This window comes from Mauremys mutica, chromosome 5 (assembly GCF_020497125.1).
Source record: "Mauremys mutica isolate MM-2020 ecotype Southern chromosome 5, ASM2049712v1, whole genome shotgun sequence".
In the NCBI taxonomy this organism is placed as follows: domain Eukaryota; kingdom Metazoa; phylum Chordata; order Testudines; family Geoemydidae; genus Mauremys; species Mauremys mutica.
This window is the reverse complement of record NC_059076.1, coordinates 99,707,061-99,725,874: the sequence shown is the minus strand read 5'-3', so window position 1 is coordinate 99,725,874 and position 18,814 is coordinate 99,707,061. Positions and strand designations below refer to the sequence as shown.

Here is an 18,814-nt window from a genome sequence, read left to right as displayed (position 1 = left end):
GGCACTGCCAACTGGGCCATTAAAAGTCCAGTCCATGACTCAGCCCTGGCTCCGCAGGGCTCCCAGAAGTGGCCGCCGAGTGCTGGCTAAGCGGCTCCCAATGGTCAGGAACCGCAAACTGTGGGGGCTGCAGGGGCAGTGCCTGCAGGCACGAGGGCACCATGAAGACCCTCACTGGCTGCCCATGCACCTAGGGGCCGCAGGGACCTGGCAGCCACTTCCTGGGAGCTGCGGTAAGCACCACCGGGACCCTGCATCCCTGCCCCAGCCCAGAGCTCTCCCTTGCACCCCAAACCCCTCATACCCAGCTCCACCCCAGAGCCCACACCCCCAGCTGGAGCCCTCAACCCCCCCACCCCAATCCCCTGCCCCAGTCCAGAGCCCTCTCCCATACCCTGAACCCCTCATTTCTATCCTATGGGTTCTGGGCTGGAGCCTACACCCCCAGCCCAGAACCCATACCCCCGCACTCCAACCCCCTGCCCCACTCAGAGCCCTCTCCTGCGCCCCAACCCCCTCATCCCCAGCCTCACCCCAGAGCCCGCACCTCCAGCCAGGCCCTCACCCCTCTCCCACACCCCAACCCCATGCCCCAACCCCATGCCCCAGCCCGGCGAAAGTGAGTGAGGGTGGGGGAGAGCGAGTGACAGAGGGAGGGGGGATGAGACAAGCAGGGGCGGAGCCTCAGAGAAGGGGCAGAGTGTGGTGGGATCTTGGGAAGGGGCTGGGCAGGGCTGAGCTGTTCAGTTTTGTGTGATTAGAAAGTTGGCAACCCTAGTTAGTGACTGAAAATTGTTACTATCTGAATGGCTCTTTAATATTCTATTTGAAATAAGTCTGATGCATTTGTAGTTTGTCTCGCCCTTCATTCTTCAAAATATCCCACTTTTGCCTGTATCCCCTCTCAAATCTTCTGCAAGCTAACTAGGTTAAAAAAAATACAGTCTGAATATTATCTTGTGGAAAGTATATTCTAAAAAAAAGTCCTCTCTGCTGAGAGAGAGTTCCTCTATGATTTTCAGCGGATAAAATGTAAAAAGAAAACAAACAAAAAAGCCCCCAAACATGAGGCTGTCTGTCGACTTTGCAGTTAATAAGAAGTTGAGCTCTATTGAGTTTACTGTGTCACCAAAACCCTTGCAAGTCTTAACTATATAAAGCCTACATTGTCTTGACAAGGATACTGAGAAGATGTGCCTGATCTTGGCAGGAGCTAGGTGTACCCAGAACCATGTTATTAAAAAAAATAACAACAGAAAAGAAATATTCTTTTAGGCCTCTTACTCGGAAAGATAACGAGCAGTGTCCTTACTACAAGTGTATAGCATTCACTGGTCAGTTTTAGAAACAGGAAAATTGAAAAATGATAGATGGGAACACAGTTCCAAGTGACCCGAGTATAATTTAGGTCGAGGGGTGCTCAGATTAGGGCTTTTGCTTTATACTCATCTCCAATATTGAGATGTAAATGTCCTGAAAGAGAGAGATAGACAATCTTCATGCATAACTATCGGTATAAAAAGTTAACTAATAAAGGACTAGCAGATGTATTTCCTCCCTAAGGGCCAAGTCCCATAGAAATCAATTGCAATACTCCCACTGTGTTCAGTAGGAAAAGGATTGGGCCCTTAAGTCTCTACTATTGTTTGTCGATAGTAATGCAGACACTTTTAGTATACTTCTTAGTCATTTGGATCATTCTTAATTTGAGAACTCAGTCATGCACACTCAGAGAAAAGAGTTGGAATTTTATAAAAGTGGGAGATGAAATTATACATTCGGATGAGTGTAATATAACAATTGCCAGAGTCCAGGAAAATACATACATAACTCATTATTCTAAACCAATATGAGCATGCATATGTATGTTCAGAATAGCTTTAATAGCGTTCAACTCTAAATAGTGTGCCATCTAACTTTTGTTATTAGATATTTACATTGACAACCAGCTCAAACTAGATCTGAGCACCTGCTTTTAGTTAACAGAGAAAGTACAGCAGACATTTAAAAAATCCTAATGAGCACAGTCATATGAATTTCCCTGATATCAGACACTTATACAGCTTTCACAGACAGGCTTCTATCATATGACAGTGATGACTGAATCAGCATAATTCAACTTCTGTACAATGTGTAGAACAGCAAATTGTAACACCGACCATTAGAGATATGGATGGCCATTGGCCACAGACTTAAATCATGATCCTGCAGTAATCTCCATGCAGGTGGACTCCTGCACCTATGAAAAGTCCTACAGTAATCAATGGGGCTCCATGCATGGACCTCCTGGCAGGCTCAGGCTCTTAGATAAAAATTTTCTTGAAACAATATTTCCATAAACATTTGCCATTTTAGTTGCTTAAAATAAGTACTCTTATCCAAAAGTGTTTGGCGTTATTTTATAGCTTATGTACAGCACGTTCCTTTGATTTTTTTAATCCAACATTGATTTTTCAGACTGGACTGGAACATTAAGGTACAGATATTATTAGGAGTCATATTTACATGCCAAAGCTAGCCTGCCTTGTTGTGTGTGTCTGAAATCCCAAGATATATGAGGAAAAGAGAGGGCCCAATTCTCATCTCAGACAGATTGTAAATCAGGAATAGCTATACTGAAGTCAATGAAGTTACTTCTTTGGGGTAAAACATGAGTGAAAGAAGAACCTGGCCCAGTGACTGAATATAAGAGCGGGAGAGAAACTGAGAATACAAGCACAATGTTTCCCCCTAATTTATTTTTCAGACTCTAATGTTATTTTGACTGTATAGTTTGATTTTTAGCCTTGTTAGTAATTTAAACATGAATCTCTGTTAGATAAACTCCATATAGCAGTATATTTCTGGTGTTATCTTATTTTCCTTTCTCAAGAGTGCACATTGTCTTCAGTTTTCCAATTTTATACCAGGCTCTGCTTAATACCACAAGTGATCTTTCACCTTTATGATCTGGCACCTGCAGTACTTGGGAGATGTTTAGTATATAATGTTGCATATCTCTCTGGCAATAGTCCTAAAGTACAACAACTTGCTACATATTTGTTGCAACAACCTGATGTATGCTTTTTTCTTTTCTCGCCCTGACCATCATGTGAACTCAGCATTAGACTTGTAAAGAAATATTGCAAGATTGTCCAAATTATTATTACATAAAACTGGAAGGCTCATAAAGACACCACTATTAGATTCAAACTAGCCCCTGGGGCCAAGTTCTGCCCTGTGACCTCAGCTGGGTGGCATAGGTAGAATTTAAGGCAGATTTCAAAATCTAATCTTTTGTTTTGCTATATCCAACTTTGAAAATTCTGTGACTTTAGCCCCAATCTTTATTTTAAAGCCCCGATGGGAAATGAACTGTATAATTTTAATTTGTAAAACAAACTGTTTCTTTTTACATGCATAGGGAGAGAGACATGCCCCAACAATCCTCATCTAACCACACATAAATCTAACTAAAGGCATATAAAGGTGAGATCGACTATAATATATTTTATTTTTAAATAGCTATTAGAAAAGTCTTGTTCTCTTCATTTTAATGTCTCTAATCAGAGATCTCAGCTAGCTGCCCTGTTAATTTGTAATTTGTCATCCATCAGAATTATGTCACCACTACATGTTCTGCACAGACTGATTTTAACTAAAAACGAACACAAACATATTTACTTCAATACTATTTAACACATCAGATAAGAAGATACTGGCATGTTATACTTTGATATGAAGATGTACATAATCTTTTAAACTTAACTTCTGAAATAGCATATGTACCAAAAATCACTTTTCAGTCTTCTCTTAGTTGATATTTCTCGTTTCCTCTCTAATCTTACAAGTTTTTAAAGAAAGAATCCAGTCCATTGCTCAATCACTTGAAAGGATTTATCAAAACTTAGTTCAACTTGTGGTTTTCTGTTTTTTTACAGAGATTACATAAAACACTTTTTCAAAAATACCTTACGTCCCACCATGTTCTTAAAACAATCACAAGAGAATAAACCCTGCAGTAAGGACACAGGGATAGCACGGTGAACACAAAAATTTACCTACCTGTATTGTGTTTCTGAAGACAGTCTCTACACTTAAGCACCATTCACAGAGAAGAAAGAGTTTCTGGGCAGCAATGCATCTTCTTACTTTTTCTAATGTTCTGCTAAATGAGGAGTGTTGAGCAACTCCCTACAATGCTGTTTAACCCCCTCCTTTCACTCTCTGCCAGTTTAGAGTTTCTGAACACTGAAATGCATGCGGAGAAACTTGTAATTAGTAATACCAGCTAAGCTAAAACCCTTGATTCTCACTGACCTAAGCTGCACATTCCAAAGTACTAAACAGGAGTGCTAATCAGAAGGCACTCTTTTAGACTAAATTCCTGACTAGACATAAAGCATGAAAGTTAAGCTAAGATATTGCCCTACCAGAGCCTACTTTCTGCCTACTGGTTTGGTAAAGCCTGCGATATCTCAGGACTCAGGAGCACACACTGTGACTGTGAGAGGAAAATGTTAAGTGTCTCATCTCTGTGTTCTTTTTTTTCTTCCCCCTCTCTTGTTCTCCCTGCTCACAGTAGCAAGGTTGTCTCTTGTATACTCCCTGCCCTTAAACTCACCAAACCAGATTTTTAGTCCCGACACCAGCAACTTCCCGTAAATCTGAACTGAAATTTTATCCTGTTCAGAGCCTTTGCTGGCTCAAGGCCAGCGCAGCATTCCTGTTGTTTTAGGAGTGCAGATATCTTTGCTTTTAAAAAAAAATAAAATCACGGGGGACGGAGGGGGCAAGGATAACCTGAAGAGATGTAAAGACTGGCATGAGAGACACACTTGGAAGCAGTTTAAGTATTGTTTGACACCCCATGTTTGTTTGGTTTTTTTTAAAGGTGGAGTTCCAATGTGAATATCAGAGAGGGAGAATATATCCCCTCACTAAAATGGAACCACCTATTTGCTGAGCCACCTGCTTTATCTCTGCACAAAGTGCTTTAGGAACAAGATGTTAAATCATGGGTGTCTTTCCCCCTGGTATTAAACAATGTAGGTTTTCAATATAGAGATGTAGATTTAAAGGGAAAACAAATCAATAGTACTCACCTGAGGCATAGCATGGCTTGAATTAGTACAGGAAGATATTGCACTAGGAGAAACACACACGCTTTTCTGATCCAGTTTCATCAGTACAGTGGTTGTGCTTGTTAAATAAGTGCCTCATTTCAACCCCTTCTGACCTGAAGTTACATCTAGTTTCTAGAAAAGGAACAAAAGAGAAACTAGTTTTAGAAGCAACGGCCAAGCCCTCTTTTAACCTCTCAGTGATCTCTCTGACAATTGTTTTTTAACCTCAAAAGAAACAGTGATGCCAGAGAGTAAATTTTCCCTTCCCACCCCCTTTACCTTAGCTGCCTATGCAAGGGTTAAGTAGCCTGATGTATTTAAACAAAGCACAAAACCTGTTTATAATAAATGCAATCAGCCAACAGAAATCTAATTCAGTACTTGTGACTAAACAAACTGGAACAGGAAGCACACATCAGAAATTTATAAAAAGTACTAATTCCTGCTTGCATTGTCATGCAACTGAAAAATGTTTCTACTTCTCTTTAGAGTCTTTTGTTCAATGGCAATTCACTTTTGTGTGTGAAAAGTTTAATACTCTGATGTTTAATCATTTGCATGCAAACACTTGACAGAACAATATTTACTTTTTGTACAGAATACTATGGAACCTTTTCATTATTTTTCCTGCTTTGGGGAAGGGATGTTTCTGTAGCTAGGTTTTATTTTCAAATTACTTTTTGTAACTTATGAGAGTTGTACATGGTACCTTTACTGTATAATACTTGCACACAATAAGAACTCAAACAGGAGAATAATGAAGAGTCATAACAAATAAAATGTTTAAGGTAGATAGTATTGAGGGTTAAAGCTATTGTTGACAATATTCTGCAACCATATTTGTAAAGTATTACAAAATGCTGACAGCTTTATCACCTGGGAAGATACTAAAACTGCAGTGTTTTGCAGCATTCTGTCCCTTAAGACTAAGTTTCTCTGTTAAATTTTTATGTAAGCAAAAGTTACATTGACTCTTACTGAGTTTTGCTTGAATAAGAACTTCAGGATTGGGCCCGTATTACTATAATAAAACCAAACAGCTACATACTGAGACTACGTCTACACTAGCACTTATGTTGGCAAAACTTTTGTCACTCGGGGGTGTGAAAAAAAACACCCCTGAGCAACATACGTTTTGCCAGCATAAGCGCTCGTGTGCACAGCACTGTCTGTGGGAGACTCTCTCCTGCAGACACAGCTACCGCCGCTTGTTGAGCTGTTTTTATCATGTCAATGAGAGAGTTCTCGCCCGTCGGTATAACACAGCTACATGAGCACTTTTACAGCAGCACAGCTGTATTGGTAGGTGTAGACATGGCCTAAAATTTGAAGTCATGGAATGAGCGCCTAATGAATGAATCTCATGCACTTGCTCGGTGTTCCGAATTTTTATGTAATCAAAACCATTTCCACCCCCAACCAATCAAATACACTATTCCTCAAAGAAGTCTATAGTTATGCCAAATGTTAGTTTAAACTTCAGCTGTTTTTTGCTGTAGCTCTGCTTAAATAGACTAGTGTTAGAATTTTTAAGTGAGAAGTGTATTTTTTTCCACTGCACCATAACTCAAAAATGGATAAAGGAATTAGCTCAAATTTTCCAAAAATGCATCTTGAGGAAGAATGCAAATATAGGAAATTTTGACCCCAAAGGTGGTGAATGTTTTTGAAAGTCACAAGTATTATTGAGCAAATAATGGGAGAAAAGAAATTATCCACAAGCATTTATTTTAATTAAAATGTGAACGTTATTGAACTGTATTTACAACCATTTCACATGAACATTTGGGCATCTGAGCACTGATAGAATAAATATTCGTGCAATGGAAATTTTGAGACTTTTTTGCAAAGCAAATTTTGAAGGTTTTGCAAGCAAATTTCACACTAGGTGGGTGAAGGCCACATCCTGAAGTCCTCGTTCTCTATTCAGCATACCATAGAAGACTCAGATGATAATGAGGACTTGAGAAAGAACTCTTATTGACCCCATTAACTTAAGGCTCGGCCCTAAGTAATTAAAATTGGATGAAAGTATCCCTGGAGATTTATGATCAAATATATATACGTTATTGGATTTTTAAAGATATAACACAAAACAATTTATCCAAGACACTAATGCCCAACCTGGAATCAGAGTCTCTTTTTCTCTCCCTATATGTTTAGTCAATCCAACTGTGAGGAGCTCTTTAAGTTCTGAGCAAAAAGTGATCCAGCGTAGGAATGTAAATGAGATGTGCTGTAATTTGCTGCAATACCCATCGCTCTGTCGGGTTAAATGAGCCAACTGCATTCAGAACTCTGTAGTAGTGAGCACAGGTTTCCTGTTCCCTTGCCAAGCCGTGGTAGGGTTTCTAACTAAGAGAAAAGAATTTAATGAGTTCACAGCAAAGTGAATTAAGTTAAGTGTAGCATGATTAGACTATGAACGCTAATCTTAAAAGCAAAAGCACTTGATTGAGGAAGGTGCCCTTCAAAACTGATTCTGCCAATTGTAACTGAAAATTCTGGCCAGATACTTACATGCTTTATCTTGACAGTTATGGGACTTTCTGCTGAAATATCATAGAATCAGAAATGTAGGGCCGGAAGGGACCTTGAAGCCATCAAGTCCAGCCCCCTGTGCTGAGGCAGGACCAAGGAAACCTAGAGACCATCCCTGACAGTTGTTTGTCCAACCTGTTCTTAAAAACATCCAGTGACAGGGATTCCACAACCTCCCTTGGAAGCCTATTCCTGTGTTTAATGAGCCTTAAAGTTAGATAGTTTTTCCTAATAGCTAACCTAAATCTCCCTTGCTGCAGATTAAGCCCATTATTTCTTGTCCTATCTACAGTGGGCATGGAGAACAATTGATCACAGTCCTCTTTATAGCAGCCCTGAACATATTTGAAAACTGTTATCAGGTCCCCCCTGAGTTTTTTCTCAAGACTAAACATGCCCAGTTTTTTTAACCTTTCCTCGTAGTTCAGGTTTTCTAAACCTCTTATCATTTTTGTTGCTCTCCTCTGAACTCTCTCCAGTTTGTCCACCTCTTTCCTAAAGTGTGGCAACCACAGTTGCACACATGACTCCAGTTGGGGCCTCACCAGTGCCGAGTTCAGTGGGACAGTTACCACCCTTCTCTGACAAACAACACTCCTGTTAATACACCCCAGAATTATATTAGACTCTTTTGTTACTACATCACACTGACTCATATTCAATTTATGATCAACTATAACCCCCAGATCTTTTTAGCAGTACTACCACCTACCCAGTTATTCCCCATTTTGTGGTTGTGCATTTGATTTTTCCTTCCTAAGTGAAGTACTTTGCACTTGTCTTCATTGAATTTCATCTTGTTAATTTCAAACCAATTTTCCAGTTTGTCAAGGTCACTTTAAATTCTACTTCTGTCTTCCAAAGTGCTTGCATCCCCTCCCAGCTTGGTGTCATCGGCAAATTTTATAAGCATACTCTCCACTCTGTTAGCCAAGTAATTCATGAAAACATTGAATAGTCCTAGACCCAGGGCTGACTGTTGCAGGACCCCACTAGATGCACCCTCCCAGTTTGACAGCGAACCATTGATAACTACTTTTTGAATATGGTCTTTCAACCAGTTGTGTACCCACCATATAGTAATTGCATCTAGACATTTCCCTAGTTTGCTTACGAGAACGTCATTGGGGACTGTGTCAAAAGCTTTACTTACACATCTACTGCTTCCCCTTATCCACTAGGCTAGCAACCCTGTCAAAGAAGGAAATTAGGTTGGATTGGCCTGATTTGTTCTTAACAAATTCATGCTGGCTATTCTTTATAATCCTATTATCCTCTAGGTACTTACAGATTGATTGTTTAATCATTTGTTGTAGTATCTTTCCACATATCAAATTTAGGGTGACTGGTTTATAATTATCTGGGTCCTCTTTGTCCCCCCCTTTAAAGATAGGTACTAGACTTGCCCTTTTCCAGTCCTCACCTGTTCTCCATGCGTTCTCAAAGATAATTGCTAATAGTTCCAAGATTGCTGCAGCTAGTTCCTTAAGTACCCTAGGATGAATTTCATCAGGCCCTGCCAACTTGAATACATCCAGTTTATCAGAATATTCTTTAACCTGCTCTTTCCTTATTTTGGCTTATGTTCCTTTCCTTTTGCTGTTAATATTAATTGTGTTTGAATATCTGGTCACCCACTAACCTTTTTAGTGAAGAGGGAAGCAAAGTGGTCATTAAATACCTCAGCCTTCTTGATATCAGTTATTAGCTCTCCTTCCCTGCTAAGCAGAGGACCTACACTTTCCTTCGTCTTTCTCTTGCTCCTAATGTATTTAAAGAAACTCTTCTTATTGCCTTTTCTGTCCCTTGTTAGGACCAACTGATTTTGTGCCTTGCCTTTCTGATTTTATCTCTACATGCTTGTGCTTTTCTTTTGTCCACCTCCTTAGTAATTCGTCCATTTTTGCACTTTTTGTAGGATTCTTTTTATTTTATTTTTCAGGCCATTCTTCTTACCATATGTGAAACATGCCTCAGGTGGCTTGTGACCAGGATTCATCACCCAATTTGGTCCACCGGTTGGTTCATTAGCTTCCTCAGCCTGGGCTGGGTACTGACAGGGAATGCGACATGAACGCTGATCTGATCATTAAAGAGCTCCTGGTGGAGTCATATTGGACTTTACTATTCTTCCTATCTTTCTTTGGCACCAGGATAGTTTGCATTTGTGCCTTTAATATAGTCTCCTTGAAAAATTGCCAGCTCTCCTGAACTCCATAGATTTTCTTCCCATGGGACCTTACCTACCAGTTTGTAAAGCCTGCTTTTTTGAAGTCAATTGTCCTTATTCTGCTGTTCTCACACCTTCCTTTCCTTAGAATCAGGAAATCATTCATTTCATGATCAATTTCATCCTAACTGCCGTCCACCTTCAGATTCACTATTAATTTCTCCCTGTTGGACCTAAGAGATTCAGATAGCTTAATGATGTGTAAAAATGTAGATAAAGACAAGTGATGTACATTGCTGGCAAAACCAGTGAAATTAACATATTTAGCAATGCCTAACTTTTCACGAACTTTCAATAATGAGTCATAAGGAACTGGACATTTTCTGATTGGAAGCCTATAGATAAAATCATGTGTTTCTAGGGGTTGTACCATATAGAGAACAAACATCTTTACCTATAATATCAGGGAAAAGCACCAGTTATTGTAATTCCTAATTAGCCACCTTCTCCCCGTAGTCCACTTTACTCAGACATGGAAAGTGATCAAAACTTGGGCCTACTCAACACTAGGAAATTAGGTCGGTATAACTGTGTTGCTCAGGGGTGTGAAAAATCCACCTCCCTGAGTGACTCAGTTAAACCAACCTAACTCCCAGTGTAGACAGTGCTACGTCAATGGGAGAATTCTTCTGTAGATCTAGCTATTGCCTCTCAGGGAGGTGGATTGCCTATGCCAATGGACAAACACCTCCCATTGGAATTGATAGTGTTTTCACTGAAGTACTACGGTGGTGCTGCTGCAGCATTTTAAGTGTAGACCAGCCCTTAGCTTAGGACATAGTGCCTCCTGCCAGCAAAACTGACTTAGAAACATATAAGGTCAATGAAATATTCCAGCCAGGACCATGATATCATAATAATTATAAGAAAAACCTCCTTCCAAATAACAAAATGCAGCAACATAACCTAGTGGATTGTGTCACAGTCTGTAGAGAGGAACTCGCACAAAAATATTTTACAAGCAGGGAAAAAATCATGTCTCTTTTCACCATGTTCATACGAGAACACATCTCATTGCATAAGCTACAGGAGAAGTCTCATGTAGTAGCCACAGTTGTTGGGGGCAAGATGAGAGGATCATAAAATCTGACACTTCTCGCCCCCTTCTCTTGTGTCACTGACACTGAGGTTTCTCACTTACCAGTTTTCTGTGTTCACACCACTAAAAGTCACATCCAGGCCCTTCTTATCTCCCATCTTGAGTATTTGCAACATCCTCCTCTATGGCCTTTCTCATACTCCCCTCGCTTCCCTCAGGCCTGTTCAAAATGCTGCTGCTAAGATCATCTTCCTGGCCTGTTCTGACAATGTCACTTCCCTCTGTGAGCCCTCCACAGGCCCTCCTTTCTCCACTTAAGTTAAGGCTTCCCAAGGCCTTTCACCTCTTAGCCTCTGCATACTTATCCACTCTTGCATCTTATTACATTGCCCCCGCCTCCTTGGTTCCATCTACAATGCCAATCACTCCTTTGTCCACTTCTTTCACAAGTGCCTTTGCACTTTCTTCCATGCTGCTCTTTATATATACAACACCCTCTCTAAACTTGTATGTAAATAAAACTGCTACTGTGTCCTCCTTAAACCACTCCTTAAGATCCATTTCTACCATGGTACACATGGGAAACTGCCAACATAGTCTTAGCCCCTAATAGCCATCTACCTGATATCTATTTTGTTTTTTTAATCTGATCGCTTACTTAAAAATATTAAATTGCTTCATCCCATCTAGCTATGCACATAACTAATCTATTCAGCCCCCTGTGTCCTATTGTCAGTAACTAATCCTCTCTCCCTCAGGCCTGGTCTACACTAGGCGTTTAAATCGGTTTTAGGAGCCTAAAACCGATTTAACGCCACAACCGTCCACACTAGGAGGCACCTTATATCGATTTTAATGGCTCTTTAAATCGGTTTCTGTACTCCTGCCCGACGAGAGGAGTAGCGCTAATATCGGTATTAACGACGGTATTGGCCTCCGGGAGCTATCCCACAGTGCACCACTGACCGCTCTGGACAGCATTCTCAACTCGGATGCACTGGCCAGGTAGACAGGAAAAGCCCCGCGAACTTTTGAAATTCATTTCCTGCTTCCCCAGCGTGGAGAGCTCATCATCACAGGTGACCACGCACAGCTCATCAGCACAGTTAACAATGCAGTCTCCTGAGAATCGAAAAAGAGCCCCAGCATGGACCGCTCGGGAGGTAATGGATCTGATCGCTATATGGGGAGGATTCAGTGCTAACAGAACTGCGTTCCAAAAGACGAAATGAAAAAGTATTTGAAAGAATTTCTAAGTCTATGACGGATAAAGGCCACAGCAGGGACTCCGTGCAGTGCAGAGTGAAAGTTAAGGAGCTCAGACAAGCCTACCAGAAAACCAAAGAAGCAAACGGACGGTCAGGTCGAAAAACATGCCGCTTCTATGCTGAGCTGCATGCAATTTTAGGGGGCTGCGCCACAAGTACCCCACCCCTGACCGTGGATTCCGAGGTGGGGGTTGTAATCTCTGCCATGTCAGACGGGGAAGATGAAGATGAAGAAGAGGAGGAAGACCTCGCAGAGAGCACACAGCACTCCGTGACCCCCAGCAGCCAGGAGCTTTTTATCACCCTGACGGAATTACCCTGCTCCCAGCCCTCACAAGCAACTATTCCAGAGAATGACGCCATGGAAGGGAGCTCTGGTGAGTGTACCTTTGCAAATAGCAAACAGTGTTTTTTAAGCAAGCCTTTTTTAATGATTGATTTGCCCTGAGGACTTGGGACGCATTCGCAGACAGTATAGTTACTTAGAAAAGTTTGTTAACATGTCCGGGGATTGAGAGGAAATCCTCCAGGGACATCTCGATGAAGCGCTCCTGTAGGTACTCCAGAAGCCTTTGCAGAAGGTTTCTGGGCAAAGCATCCTTGTTCCGCCCACCATGGTAGGACACTTTACCATGCCATGCATGTAGCAAGTAATCAGGTATCATTGCGTGGCAAAGCATAGCGGCGTATGGTCCCGGTGACTGCTGGCATTCAAGAAGCATGCGCTCTTTATCTTGTTCTGTTATCCTCAGCAAAGTGATATCGTTCAGGATAACCTGGTTAGAAATCAGGAATTTAAGTAAGGGGGGGTGGCCATTTTTCTACTGGGTTCGTGGAATGCAGCAGCTTAAAAAAAACACTTTCCTGCACGTAGCGAAGCGGGGGGAGGGGAGGAGTGAAATGCCGATGATCTTTTCTGTTTGGTCACCGGCGAGGCGATCTTCCCCAAGCTACCGGACAAGCAGTGGGTGGGGGGGAGGGGGAAGGTTGTTGATTAGCAGGGAGCTAGCGTGGTATTAGCCATGCGTTGGGGGGGGAGGGGTAAATCACTGAGACAGTGGCTTACCATGGCCGCATGCAAGCTGAATCCTGATGCCTGGACCTGTGTCTGAGATCTGTAACCCAAGAGTTGCAAGCAGGCACTATTAAGATGAAAAATGCGACCTTGTAGGGAAATCACATGTGCTATGTAAGGTGAATAGTGCTTTTCACTGTGAAAGAGTATAGCCATTGTTCTGTAAAATGTATCTTTCTAAATATTTATCTCCCTCATGCAGCTGCAAATATTTCAAGCGTCCCTCCTCCATCCCAAAGGCTAGCACAGATAAGGCGGAGGAAAAAGAAGACGCGAGATGAGATGTTCTCGGATATTATGGAAGTTACACGCAATGAAAGAGCTCATCTGAATGAGTGGAAGGACGTGGTTTCAAATTACAGGAAAGAGGCCAGTGAACGTGAGGACAGGAGGGATGAACGTGAGGACAGGAGGGACAACCGAGATGAGAGGTGGCGGCAGGAAGACCGGCAGGAAAATCAGCGGTGGCGGCAGGAAGATCAGCGGTGGCGGGATGCAACTCTGGGGCTGCTGCGTGATCAAACTGACATGCTCCGGCGTCTTGTGGAGCTTCAGGAACGGCAGCAGGATCACAGAGTGCCGCTGCAGCCCCTGTATAACCCCCCCCCCCCGCACCATGTTCCTTAGCCTCCTCACCCAGACGTGTAAGAACGCGTGGGGGGAGGCTCCGTGCACCCGCCCACTCCACCCCCGTGGACAGCCCAACCAGAAGGATGTCGTTACTCTGAATTTTATTTTTTTAATGGCCTTCTCCATCCCTCCTTTCCTCCTCCCAAAGCACACCCTTACTTCTCTCCCTCTTTTTATAATGAATCAATAAAGAATTCATGCTTTTTAAATGAGTGACTTTATTTGCATAAGTAAGCTGTACTCGAAGGGGGAGGGGGAGTTGCTTACAGGGACTGAGTCAATCAAGGGGGTTGGGTGTTCATCAACAAACACAGCAGTCACACTGTACCCTGGCCATTGATGAAGCTCGTTTTCAAAGCTTCTCTGATGCGCACCGCTTCCTGGTGTGCTCTTCTAATCTCCCTGGTGTCTGGCTGCGCGTAATCAGCGGCCAGGTGATTTGCCTCAGCCTCCCACCCCGCCATAAAGGTCTCCCCCTTACTCTCACAGAGATTGTGGAGAATACAGCAAGCAGCAATAACATAGGGGACATTGGTTTGGCTGAGGTCTGAGCGAGTCAGTAATGTGCGCCAGCGCGCCTTTAAACGGCCAAATGCACATTCCACCACCATTCTGCACTTGCTCAGCCTGTAATTGAACAGATCCTGACCACTGTCCAGGCTGCCTGTGTATGGCTTCATGAGCCATGGCATCAAGGGGTAGGCTGGGTCCCCCAGGATAACGACAGGCATTTCAACATCCCCAACTGTTATTTTCTGGTCTGGGAAGTAAGTCCCTTGTTGCAGCCGTTTAAACAGAGTAGTGCTTCTGAATACGCGAGCGTCATGAACCCTCCCTGGCCATCCCGCGTGGATGTTTGTGAAACGTCCCTTGTGATCCACCAGTGCTTGCAGCACCATTGAAAAGTACCCCTTCCGGTTTACGTACTGGGTGCCCTGGTGCTGCGGTGCCAAGATAGGGATATGGGTTCCATCTATCGCCCCCCCACAGTTAGGGAATCCCATTGCAGCAAAGCCATCCACTATGGCCTGCACGTTTCCCAGAGTCACAACCTTTCGTAGCAGCAGCTTAGTGATTGCTTTGGCTACTTGCATCACAGCAGCCCCCACAGTAGATTTTCCAACTCCAAATTGATTCCCGACTGACCGGTAGCTGTCTGGCGTTGCAAGCTTCCACAGGGCTATCGCCACTCGCTTCTCTACTGTGAGGGCTGCTCTCATCTTGGTATTATGGCGTTTCAGGGCAGGGGCAAGCAAGTCACAAAGTTCCATGAAAGTGCCCTTACGCATGCGAAAGTTTCGCAGCCACTGGGAATCGTCCCACACCTGCAACACAATGCGGTCCCACCAGTCAGTGCTTGTTTCCCGGGCCCAAAATCGGCGTTCAATGGATAGAATCTGCCCCATTACCATCAGGATCTCCAAAGCGCCGGGGCCCGCGGTTTGAGATAATTCTGTGTCCACGTCCTCATCACTGTCATCGCCGCGCTGCCGTATCCGCCTCTTACTCGCCTCGGTTCGAAGGTCCTGGTTCAGCATATACTGCACGAGAGTGCGCGAGGTGTTTAAAACATCCACGATTGCGGTATGGAGCTGAGCAGGGTCCATGCTTGCTGTGCTATGGCGTTTGCACGGTTCACCAAGCAAAAAAGGCGCGAAACGGTTGTCTGCCGCTGTCAGGGAGGGAGGGAGGGGTGAGGCTGTACCCAGAACCACCCGCGAAAATGATTTTTGCCCCATCAGGCACTGGGATCTCAACCCGGAAATGCCAAGGGGCGGGGGAGGCTGCGGGAACTATGGGATAGCTACGGGATAGCTACCCACAGTGCAACGCTCCAGAAATCGACGCTAGCCTCGGACCATGGACGCACACCACCGATTTAATGTGTTTAGTGTGGCCGCGCACACTCGATTTTATAAAATCTGTTTTACAAAACCGGTTTATGCAAATTCGGAATAGTCCCGTAGTGTAGACGTACCCTCAGTCTTGCCAATTGTTTGTTCTCCCAGATGGTTCCTTAGCTGTAACGATTTACAGTAGCTGACATACAAAGCAATATTGAATGGTATAGCTTATTAATGCTTAAACATCCTATTTCCCTCCCTTTTTCTTGTGGTGACTCTCTCTTCAGTCTCTATAGCCTGATTCTCCACTGCTTTGCATCTTGTGTGGTCAGTTACTCCTGTGCAAAGTGGGAATAAAATACTACTCTTCTTATTTTGTAGGTTTTACATCCACTTTGTACAGGAGTAACTGCCTATACAAGATGGAAGCACTTAGATTTCACAGACAGTATGTAGGGTGACCAGACAGCAAGTGTGAAAAATCGGGACAGGGGGAGGGGAGTAATAGGAGCCTATATAAGAAAAAGACCCAAAAATCAGGACTGTCCCTTTAAAATCAGGACATCTGGTCACCTTAACAATATGTGCTTTGGGGTAAGGACTGTGGGCTGAAAGAGACTGACTTACCTTGCTAGAGATTCTCCAGTATAGGGGCTTTCTCTGGGTTGTGTAAATTTGATGTAGCCAGTTGGAGTACACTGTGCTTCTGCAACCTTAGCTAGCACACAGTGCCTTTGGAGCTGCTGTAGCCAGAGGGGAAAAATATCCCAGTGCTGCTCTACACTAAGCCTATGCAACAAGCTGCTTTGTGGCTCTTCCACTTCCGCTGGTCTCAGGAGAGTACTGAGCCTCTGTTTTCATATGGGCCTGGATATCACCTAGCACATTCAGGGTCAAAATACTAACTACAAATAATAATATTGCTAAACTCCTATGCACACTGATATGGCTTTCTTGTTCCTGAAACTGATAGTCCTGTAATAAAATGAGGATCTGAAAATGATAGAATAAAAGGCTCTGAATCTAGAACTGGACATATCCCTGTTACATTTCCCAGAAGAAAACAGAATGGTTACTTCATATTTGGGACATTATAGATTCAACAAGCCCCTTCTAAAGACCAGGTTGCACATATTGCTAAAATCTGATCACTCTTGCACAGAGTAGAAACTGCAGCGGGTGAAACCAGGAGCTGGGTCAAATCATAAGACAGTGTGGTTAGACTTAACCATGGCTGGGTGACTGAGTACTGGTCTGATAATTACTCCAAAGTCATTCTGTTTGAAGGGAAGTGAAACAGAGGAAAAGTGCAGCAGAAGCATTTTCAGAAGGAAATTGTCAGCGTTCGTGCTGAAGCAGTCTCCAAAACCATGGGAAATCAGCTTAGTAGAGTTTAGTTGCCAATCATCTATACGGTCATAATTAATCCATTTAAAAATGAGAAGGCTCAGGGGAGAATCTGCCCTAAAAATTCATGTAAAAATTCCAATCTTTAAGTACAAAAACATGTGAAAGGCTCTGGGCCTGTGAGGCCTCATAGACACAGACTCAGATCTCACGTTTGTGTGTGCGTGAGAGAGAGAGACATGGACTCTGAGATCTCGTGTGTGTGTGTGTGTGTACACGCACGCGCTAGAGACTTGTGGCTGTTTGGTGGAAAATATGTAAAACTGGTGGCCTGATGAATATAATCTACCACAGCAGCAGAATTCCCCTGGCAGATTAAAGCATGGAGCATGAGAGCCCACAAAGCAAAGGAAATAAGAGCGGAAAGTGGGCCATTTGCTGCTGTGTGGCTGTGTCAGGAAGACTATTTGGGGCTGGTATCCCTGCCCTTTTATACTCTTTCTTGTTATTAAAAGTAAATCTATGGCCCAAGGAGGAGTCCTGATCCCAGATAATAGCACATCCCTATCTCACCAGGGTCCTGTGCGGATAAGCACCTCAAGCTTGTGAGGCACTCAGATACAGTAATGGGGGTCATATAAGTGCATCAAATACTGGGATGATGTACAGGGAGAAAGAGAGAAATTTGGCCACCTCAAATGGATCTGGCCTACCACTTCTGAAGTCACATCCCACAGTATTCCAGGGACCAATCAGTGTCCTCCATCAGTGAGAAGATCCTAAAATCCAGGTTACGCGACTTGACCAAGCAGTAGCAAAAGCCTGACAGTCTAAGGGCCTCTATCTCTAATCATAATGAAGATGTGCCAAAATCTAACAGAGCTAGTGATGTGAAGTAGGAAAGGACTAGATGACACTTGCTAATACAAGTTGAAATTACAGGAGGTCACAATGGGGATTGAAGAAGTAACTGAATGCAATAAAATGTTCACCCAATTGCTGATAAATAAGTACAGTAGGCTGCCTCATAGGACAGCTTGCAGACTTGCACCTGTTTTCCTATTTTCTTTTAAATTAAAATGAATCTTCATAATGATTCAGGGCAGGTATTATTTTCATCTCCTACTTTTCAGATAGTGCATTAGAAACCACCAGGAGAACTGGAATTGCGATGTCTCAAATCAGACACGGTGTAGTTAAAAACATGACTATGTGTCTATCCAACCTGAGACACTGTGTAGTTAAAAACATTATGACTATGTGTCTAGCCAATCTGAGACCTAGACAGCATGGTCAGCTCTGGTAGGAAACACTGCAAAAATGTTTTAAGTACAGTTTTGATTTGTCTCCCCCTGCTGGTAGAAAGGCTTAATCAACTTGTCCAAAACTGGAATGGAAAGCTGAAATGTTTGGTTTTTATAATTCCAGAAAAAGGATTAGTAGAGCAAATCTTTTACAATTACACACAAAGACATAATGTTGGTGATAAAAATACATGAACAGGATATTCTGTGTTCCATGACCTTGTATTGTAAGATGAAAACAAATTAATCATCTGTAGAAAGTATACACTAACCTCAGAATTCCTTAAAGAGGCTGTAAATATTTACAACAGCTGATTGAACGATACAAACAGAATTTTGTGCATATCAAAGCACAAGTTCAGTTCCATATTATTTGTGAGGTCCTATTATTACTTAGTTATGAGCATTTTGATGACTGGGTTTTTTGTTGT

At 42.9% G+C, this 18,814-nt stretch overlaps 1 protein-coding gene and 1 long non-coding RNA gene across 3 annotated transcripts in view; one reads left to right on the top strand and one right to left on the bottom strand.

Annotated features, from left to right (window-relative positions):
• The window catches only part of RBM47 (RNA binding motif protein 47), a 106,221-nt gene extending 102,076 nt beyond the window's left edge, over positions 1–4,145 (bottom strand). Inside the window, exon 1 of the mRNA XM_045018710.1 lies at positions 4,045–4,145. The gene's annotated coding sequence lies outside the window, so the exon portion shown is untranslated. The remainder of the gene's footprint in view (positions 1–4,044) is intronic.
• LOC123371289 overlaps positions 1–18,814 on the top strand; it is a 165,421-nt gene that overhangs the window by 120,515 nt on the left and 26,092 nt on the right. The gene's annotated exons all lie outside the window — the stretch shown is intronic.